A 9,750-nucleotide genomic window follows, 5' to 3' on the forward strand; every position below is an offset into this window, starting at 1 on the left:
CCGAAAACCCAAAAACCCGAAAACCCTAAAACCCGAAAACCCTAAACCCTAAACCCGAAAACCCTAAACCCTAAACCCTAAACCCTAAACCCTAAACCCTAAACCCTAAACCCTAAACCCGAAAACCCTAAACCCTAAACCGAAACCCGAAACCCGAAACCCCAAACCCGAAACCCCAAACCCCAAACCCCAAACCCCAAACCCCAAACCCCAAACCCCAAACCCGTAACCCCAAACCCCAAAGCCTCTAAACCCCTAACCCCTAAACCCTTTCATTACGCTATATTTGAAAATACCCTTTTTTATTTGGTTGGAAAATAAAACAAAATAATGTTTAATGTATTTTGAAAATAAGAATAATTAGGAAAGAATTCTATCAATTATAATAAGTAGCTATTATTTAATATGGTGAACAAAATTGCTTAATATGGTTAACATTATTTAATATGATCAACGTTATTTAATATGATCAACAAGATTGCTTAATATGGTCATTATTGTTTAGTATGGTAAAAAAGAAGGCTGTTAATGGCATTGCTGCCAGCTGTCTCCTTGCTGTCTCAATTTCATTCTCTTCTTCTTCGACAAGCTGAAGGGGATATGGAGGGAAATTCAGATTAGGGCTTTTACTCAGCGAATTCGCAAGCCTTTCTCCAATACATCACGAGCCAGGGAGAAAGCACGTTTGGGCCACCACCACGTCACCAGATAGATCACGAACAACAATTCTGACGCCGAAACCATCCTTCTCTAGCACAGGAGCAACGTCCACATTCGTTTTTAACCGACCTGCAGTCAGAGAATGTCAGCGACACTCCTCTCTAGAACTCAATGGAGGGTCCACGGCCTGAGGGGCCTCTTCGTCTGGCAAGGTAGGAAGATGGAAACACCGCATCGAGGAGGCTCTACGATCAGCGGATCTTCGAACATCGTGCATACACGCCTCGATCCAACAACCTTCCCTTCCACCGGACAGATATCTAAAGACTGATTCACCAGATTTCTATCGTTCCAAATAACCCAACTTATAACACCAAATCTGAAGAATTCCTCCTTTCTCAGTCGATTCGCCACTTAACGAAGCAACTCACAAATAGTTGCTTCAACATCAACAGTATGTTTAAGGACAGGTAACACGATCTGCTAATTTTTTTTAGCTCTTTTGCAATTGAATAAAGCATGATTTTCGGATTCATCACCTTACAAAACCACACACATCTGTCGTCATCACAAAATTTCCTTTTCCTCAAGTTTCGCTTTGTTGGGGGAATACGGTTAAACACATAGGAATAGTTTGATTTTTGGGGGGCATATTAGACTTCCACAATTATTTCCACCACTGCACATTCATATTGGAGTCGGACGGAGAGGCTTCCCGCTTAGCAAGTATACCCAATTTGTTGGCACTCTTCGCAGTGAATTTCCAGAAGAATAGTTCCAAATCCACGCATCCGTAGATAATGGTTCTAACAATCGGAAAGATGCTAATTGTTAATTTAGTTGAACATACTTCTAAACGTAGATCTAAATTAATATTCAATAAAAGCTGGAAAACTTAACGAAGTTAGATTTATAAGGATGCAAAAAACAAACAAAAGTGAACAAATGGTCAAGATTAAAGAAAAAAACTAAGAGACACCTTATCACGGGATGAAACACATCCATATAAAAGGGAGAACATGTTTAAAAGATATTTTAGTTGTATCAAAGGTCTATTCAGTCCTGAAAAATTGAAACTCTATTACCGTCGTAGATGCTAATAGGTTTTCAGTTGGCTTTGAGTTGAGAGTTTGTAATGGACTTTGGTGGTTAATGCTATTTGAGTTTGACATTAGTCTGAAATTGTTTAACTTTAGCTAGGTTTGTTGAATTTAGTTAAGTAGATGCTTTGGATATTTGTTTTTCTAATGGTATGGAATTTCAAATTGTTTTACTGCTGTTGTAAGATTGGTACTATTTATTTTTAGGCTGTTATGGTGCTAAAATCTGTCTAAAGTTTTAGAGATAGTAGAGTTAGTTACTTATCAAGTTTTGGTAATGTCCTCTTGTTTGTAGGGTTCAACTTTTGCAAAATAGTAGGAATTGGTGCTATAAGTAACAATATTTACCCCCCCCCCTTTTCTTAATTTTTCTTGGATGCGGTAATTTTAATTTATTCTTCATATTATTCTTGTGTTGATTGCACTATAATTTTGCAGAAAGATTGATTGAATGCCACTTTGCAACTTTTGTGGAGAACGGTGTCAATTTTGTTTAGCTAGTTGTCTTCTCCGTCCCTGCAAATATATTCTTGTTCTACTTTTGAATTTTGAATTTTTAAGGTATTGAAGAAACCGCTTGTTTTACTCTTCAGGTTGGTGGCAGGTTGATGTTCTGACTTCAAAAACAAATTTCATTAGACAATCTAATGTTCTTGAGCAGCAGGAAATACTCAACAAATGCAAGAGTATTATAAAAGAGGTGAACGCCACAATTTTTGTTTAATGATTTTGCCTATCTTTATTTTCAAAAAATGAAATACAGAAAATCAGATTTTTTTTCCTACTATAGGTCATAACCATGTACTATATACAAGACAGAACTAGTTCTATTTAGTTGTCAAACTTTATCGATGTTGTGGTTTCAAATTATTCATAATCTCCATTGGTTTGTCATTATTGTTTGCATTTCATTTGACAAAAAAGAATATTTCATTAGGAACTATGTTTTCAAAATGTTAGATGGAAATGGAGAGAATAAAGTTGGGGTCATCCGACAAGGAAGCCTACACCCAATTGCTACACTTCATCGCCAAAGAAATTTTCTGTTGACATCATGAATCATCATATGTGTGGCCTAGTTCTCACTGAAAATACACTTTTTGGGCTGGTTTTCTCATAATAAGGTCAGCTTACTTTCTGTGTGACTTTTTATCTAGTCAAATTTTGTTTTTTGCCTTCATTTTGAGTAGATTTTGCCACTAAAAAAAAAAAGGGTTAGCTTACCATGTGTTTTGTTTATTACATCTTCGTTATTTTTTTCTTATGTCTTTTTTATTATGCCTTGGTTTGGAGAGTAAATAATTAAATTGCAATAGCTAAATAAGCAATAGAGGACCTAAAGGGCAGCTAACAGCTAAAAGACGCTTTTATTTAACTTTCTTTTGAGAGAAGAAAGTTAATAGTAAATGAAAATAATAAGAAAAAGAAAAAAAACCATAAAAAACCCCGAACCCTAAATCCCAAACTGAAACCCAAAACCCTAAAACCCAAAAACCCCTAAACCCTAAAAGTCATATACCCTCAACCCATAAACCATAAACTATCAAAGTAAGCACTTAGCTATCTAAGGTTGAGAGGGGGCTTGGGCCTACACTAAATCCTTTGGTGAATAAGCTTTAGCAACATATAAACCATCACCAATATTACTTACAGGTTTTCATTATAAGCACATATTACTCAAAGGCTTTTTCAATAGATTTGATAAATGTATATCTTTTTCTAATGATTCTAATAACCTCCAACAAAAGTTGGTCGAAATTGGCTAAATTTCTTGGAGTGTTTTATCGACCTAAACCCCCATCGCTCAACATACTTCACAACCAAGTTAATCCAGATAAATAAATAAGACATGAGGGAGTAATTGTTCTTCGTATGAGGTGAAAAGAGGGGAAAACAAAAGGAAATTAGCAAATGGCGGTCGAAAATACACAAATGTAGTTATGGGAAAAAAAAGACGTGTGAGAGATGGGGTAGATGGGTTGGGAAAATTCATGACAATGGAGAATATTGTTTATGTTAACAAATAAGATGGTGTGCGTTTTATCTTAATTATTTTTTATTTTCAGAATTTTATGAAGTTTAACAAAATTGTATTAGGGATTTTTTTATTCTTTTGTACCAGGCGAACAGGGCCGCCAAAAAAAAGGTTGAATAAAGAGAAAAAAAAAAGCACTAACAGAAGCAACAAGAAAATGGTGAATAAAGGGGGAAAAAAGCATTAAAGCTAAATGAATATGCGAAAATCAGTGGAAGAACGAGGAAAATTAAAATATATAAAACAGATGGTAGCTTACCGTGAGCATGAAAACAACACCGGTCGGCGATGCAGTTTTGGTATATGGTCGGACGATTTTTTTTTTCCGATTTACTAACACCGGGGAGGCGGCTGGACGACAACAAAGAAAAATCTAGAAGCAAATAAAAACTTGAAAAAGTAGATATGAATGAGAATATAAGAAAAAATTAGAAGATCAAAAGAGAAAGAATGGGTTAGAAAATAAGACGGGAAGAAAAATGATGGAGGTGGAATCGAATGAAGAGGAGAAGAAGATGGAAGAGAAAGAGTGGCAGAGCAATTGCCTCATTTATTGAATACAATTTGATTGACAGAATTGATCTATCCGAGAAATTAGTTACGTGGCTTTATCAGGTTCACATACATGATGAACTACTTTTCTTCGTTTGGATTTGTTTGGGAAGTTGCTCTCTATGGCCCAAATAGAAAGGCCCATTGCTCCAATCCTAACAATAATCTAAGTTCATTTACAATTTCAAGGGTATTTGAAAACCCACAACGCCCAGCCCAAGACTAAAATAAAAACCAAACCATAGTGACATAGTCTTCGTCATTTGCTTAAGAGTTTCAAGCGTATTTGAAAGCCCACAACGCCCAGCCCAAAACAAATAAAAACCAAACCATAGTGACATAGTCTTCATCATTTTCTTATGGGCTAACTCCCACTGGATTTCCTTGCGCCTATTTGATAGACAAATTGAATTATGTGTTAAAAGTTTTTAGGTAGGTAATTTTGATGCATACCACTTTTAAAGATAACAATTAAGTATATAATAATGTTTTAGAAAAATTATGATCGCAACAATATGGTTTATCAGTAATATACCAATATTTGCAACATGATCTATCAATGATAAACTCCTATTATCAATATACTTGGACAGATTTTGTTATATTTTGAATTTTGTAAAATGTTGCTATATATTTTATTATTTTGAATTTAATTATTATATTTATAATTGTTCTTTTTATATTCACTGAGTTCGACAGGTATGTATTTGCCATATAATTCGAATTATGTTTATAAAAATCTTTTTCATATTCCATTATCTAACCTTGCAAAATTCTAAAAACAATTTTTTTATGTCTATATTCGGAATTTGAATTTTACATTTTAAAAATCATAATTATATTAAATACATATAAAAGTATTTTCGATTCAACTCTTATATACTTAAATCTACTTTGTTGACAGGATTGTTACTGTGAAACAGTCGTATAGAGCTAAATGAAATTAACACTTGAAATAATAATAATAACAATAGCCTAATTGAAAGTTCAAAGTTTATCTAAAGGATACGGTTTTTTTTTGTATAATTTAACTAAAAATGTACTTAAACTTTTTTATTAGTAAAAGATTCCTTTATTTTGTTGATTGATGGCAGTGGTTGGAGTAAAGAGGACTCTAAAATTAATTGATTAATTAGTCGTTGGTGACATGGTCCAAAGTCCAAACAAGCGACAGATTTGAAGGAACGGCCATCTCGGCAGTTTCCACGGAAGTGGTCAGTCTAAGCCCGAAAGCAGAGGTACACGCGTCATGTATAAATTTGACTGGGGCATAGAGAATATCCATTAATTTGTGGTGAAGTATTAGACAGGCATCTCAACGTCAACTGTCAAATAATATTTATCTTTTATTTATTTTAAATTTTTGCCCCGGCGGTGGATCCCGTGACCGTCCTGATTACTGTAGAGATCAAATATAGTTTATGATTTTCGTCTTTGTCATTATGAGTACGAGATATTGATATGGTAATAAAGTAATCTTGTCGGCAGGTGCTGCGATTTGTAGGGTCCAATTTATCCGGCTCATGAACGGTCAACCGTCAATGCGGGCCTCGCTCAACCAACACTGATCATAAAAGCACGTGTAGCTAACGTGGCAAACTGTCATAACAGACAATAACCGTGACCTCGTCCTTTTGTCTCGTATCGGGTGTGGACACGGAAATCACACCAAATTTTACTCTTCGCTCTTTTCTCTCTCCAACGTGCAAATCACCTGGGGTAAATTAAATTTTGGAAAAATTGGAGTGTATGGAGAATACACACCAATTTTCTCTCTCAAAACCCGGTTGCTGTTTTGAGAAAATTTTTATTTTGTTTTATCTTGTGTTTGGCTTAATAAGGTAACCTTTCAACCTTTGACGCACGATTTTATCAAGTTCTCCTGAATAGAATGAGAGATGAAGTTTAACATATAACCCTGAAAACTAATTTAGGACATTATATTTAATTGTGTGTAGCAACGTCATCGTCCTACCGTAAATCGTGCAAATTAATAGAGTAACAACAAAATCTAGAGTTGGCAAAGAAACAAAACATCAAAACTCAATAATTAAAAGAAAAAAACTTGGGTGCATCTTCGATGCTTCTTTCTTATCTCTTCACCGAATTTTAGTCTAACTAAGAGTGTATTTGGACTATTTTTTAGATGATTAAATTAAAAGAAATTATGTTTAAAAATAGCATGTGTTTTGCAACTACTTAAAATGAATTTTGAAAAAAATGAGTTTATAAAATAAAGTTGGTTTGGAATAAATACTCCAACCAACTTTTAGAATGGTCAATTTTCCTAATTTGTATGACAAACTCCCGTCACAACCTTTGGCAATTTCTTCGACAATCGTCGTAGGCCACCTTTATCCTCCATCTCGGATCTTTACCACATCCAACCTTCAACCACGCACTATCCCCATTAAAGTCCTCGATCAACCTCCTCATCCACTACTCTGGCGACCTTCGGATGCCAACCTTCGACTACCACTTCCGACAACCGACAACATCTCGGCTGCCAAGTCTGGTCATCACCTTTATTGACAAATTTCTTTTATATTATTTAGAAATTCATTTTTATAAAATGAATTTGTTATGAATAGAAAAAATGAAACTATTTGCAAAACATAACAGGAAAAAAGATCAAGTGACTAATAAAGATGGATAAATTTTGCTATATTTCTAAATAGTTCTAATATTTTGCTATTTTTTAAAATAAAAAAATAAACATTTTTATTATATAACAAAAAAACAAGCAGATTTTTACATAAATTATAAAGAAAACCTTAAAAAAATGTTGTTTGATACATATATGTGTTGTTTTATTTATTTATTTTTTTTATGAAAAGAGTTTAAATAGACATACCTTTTGGTACAACATTTTTTAGTAAGTATCTCGCTAATTGTAAACCAATTACAAATTAAAGGTAATACAAATTGCTTTGTATAAAATTTATTAACGGGAACAAATAAATAATATGATTTAATTGTTGAATTGTATTTCATATTTTAAAGTTTGTATTTTCAGGTATAAGAAGAATTGAAACTCAATGCTCATTCATGAAAAAAATTGAACTCAGCTTGAAAATCATAAAGATAAAATTTGGATCCATTATAGTCAACTTCACTCTTGTAAATTTAGAATTCTCTCCGCCATCCATATACTCTCTCTGCCCCTACCTTTCTTCCCTTAGTCTCGGTTATTCCTCTCCCTTCAATGATACCGTCACTCTCTCTTTCTCTCCACTTCCTATTTTTTTCTAAAACCACCAACAAATACGCAACCCTAGGGTATTGTTGTTTTATTTCCTATTTCCTTCTTGCTTTCCCAATCTTCTTGTTTTTCGTCGTTGGATTACACTTCTTTTATTTTTAAGCTTTTGATCTCAAGTCCCAAATCCTTGCTTCAGTTACTATGAATTTAACCACCGCAATTTTTTGGTAGTGTATTCACATGATCAAAACAAATTCCAACACCCCACTGCGCTAAGAAGGGCCCATTGCTAACAACAATTTTCATCGTCCGCACGATATGTTTTATAAATTCAATGAATATATAGGAACTGAAAGTTTTTAGGAAATGTGATAAATATATATGGCTGACACTTAAAATTTATTAGATTCTAACAATATATTAAATTTAAACTCTAGTAACATAATTTTTGTAAATGACAGTTTTTTTTTCACTTTAACTATAGTAAAACGAAATGCTATCCTAATTATCTTTGTAACATACTTACATCCCCTAAAAGGTCAAAAGAAACTCGAGTAAAAATGCTATACGACGTGGCAACCGCCCATCACCTTTCAAAACGCCCATAAATTAAATAATAATTTCATGCAAGGAAGAGTGCTGATGCGTGTGAAGAAATGTGATAGAGAGGAGGCGAGGACCACATCTCAAAAATTGAGGTGCAATATAAGTATACCTAACACAGTATCCTCGTCGACGCTGACATATGTACTGATCAGAGAGGTACATGCAATCCAATCACAGTCAGCACCACGTATGATGCCTACCAAAGTGGCCAAGTCTCATTTTCCACCTTCCTTTTTCAACTTTTGACAATAACAACCAACCATTCTTCCTCACTCATTTGTTTACAATTACTACTTTAAAAATTGCTGAAAATGCGACGCACATGACACGAATCCAATTCAGAACTATTCAAATATTTAATTTTATCGTAGGACCCTGGAGAGACCAATAGAAGGTATTCACATTGTGAGACCAACAGCTCAGTAGTACTTGCTCCCACACGTTTCTCAACTCAAGTCTCTCCAATTCTCTTCATTTCATCTCCTTGTTGTATCTGTTATTTTTAACATCAACAACAACAAATAATAGTAACAACAACAATATACTAATAATATTATTATTGTTAAAATATATGAATTCGCCATGTGTCGCTACGAACAATTCAATATAGGATTCTCACTCTTTAGTTTTTTTGTAATTGAGCATATGTAGTTATTTACGATTTTAACCTTCTATTAGTCTCTCCAGTACATGATTTTCACTCTTTTGTTTTTTGTAATTGAGCATATATAGCTATTTATGATTTTAACTATAGAGTTTAGAAAAATGTGCATATAAACAATTTAATTTAGTGGTGTTGAATTGTATTACAAAAATATTATCTTTAATAATATTTATTCCTCGTCCTCCCATAGTCGTAGCAAACACGATATTAATCAACTACATATATTTATATGTCATTCTTTACTTTTTTTATTATTTAATTAATTTCGTAGTAGTAGTAATCATAATAATTAATAAAAAAACGTTGTCATCACACAACAGTAAAATTTGTCTGTTGGTCCTTCGTTACACTCCCATCTCAATGCAACGTATTAGCATATTTTAAAAATATAGTAGATTCCACTGATATTTATAAATACACAGTTACACTCTCATCTCAATGCTACATATTAGCATATTTTTAAAATATAGTAGATTTCACTGATATTTATAAATACACAATTATACCCTGAACAAATAGAATATAATAACACGATAGAGTGCTACAAAAATCTCCCCAAAGTTCACTAATTATTGCAGGATTTTATCTTCTTTATCAAATTATCATAATTGAAATGAACTCCCCATCACAGGTCAATTTAAAGGGTAGTTTTGACAAAATAAAAAAAAAAAGAAAGAGAGAGAAGAAAATATGATCAATTGAAATATTTACAAATCAAACATGACAAAACGTTGTTATCTATTGATGATAGTTATCGATAAATTATTATATCATCTATTTTCGATAATAAACCTTTAACTTTTAAATAAATCTAAGTTTATCTTATTTGATTTTTTTTTCAAAATTAAAATTTGAAAACTAAATAATATTTAAAAAAAAACATCTAAGACAATTATTTAGTTTTTAAAACCGAAAAGTATTTAAACAAAAA

General features: G+C 33.0%; 2 long non-coding RNA genes across 2 annotated transcripts; one reads left to right on the forward strand and one right to left on the reverse strand.

Annotated features, from left to right (window-relative positions):
- Nucleotides 1-371: 371 nt before the first annotated feature.
- Nucleotides 372-4,758, reverse strand: LOC103484226 (uncharacterized). Its single transcript, XR_536691.3, has 2 exons — nucleotides 4,055-4,758; nucleotides 372-1,466 (listed from the first exon to the last, which is right to left on the reverse strand). It is a non-coding gene; the product is annotated as an uncharacterized LOC103484226 (long non-coding RNA).
- On the forward strand, nucleotides 2,570-6,174 carry LOC103484225 (uncharacterized). The gene is made up of 3 exons (XR_536688.3): nucleotides 2,570-2,884; nucleotides 5,442-5,585; nucleotides 5,836-6,174. It is a non-coding gene; the product is annotated as an uncharacterized LOC103484225 (long non-coding RNA).
- The last annotated feature ends 3,576 nt before the right edge of the window (nucleotides 6,175-9,750 follow it).

This window comes from Cucumis melo, chromosome 8, assembly GCF_025177605.1.
Source record: "Cucumis melo cultivar AY chromosome 8, USDA_Cmelo_AY_1.0, whole genome shotgun sequence".
NCBI lineage: Eukaryota > Viridiplantae > Streptophyta > Magnoliopsida > Cucurbitales > Cucurbitaceae > Cucumis > Cucumis melo.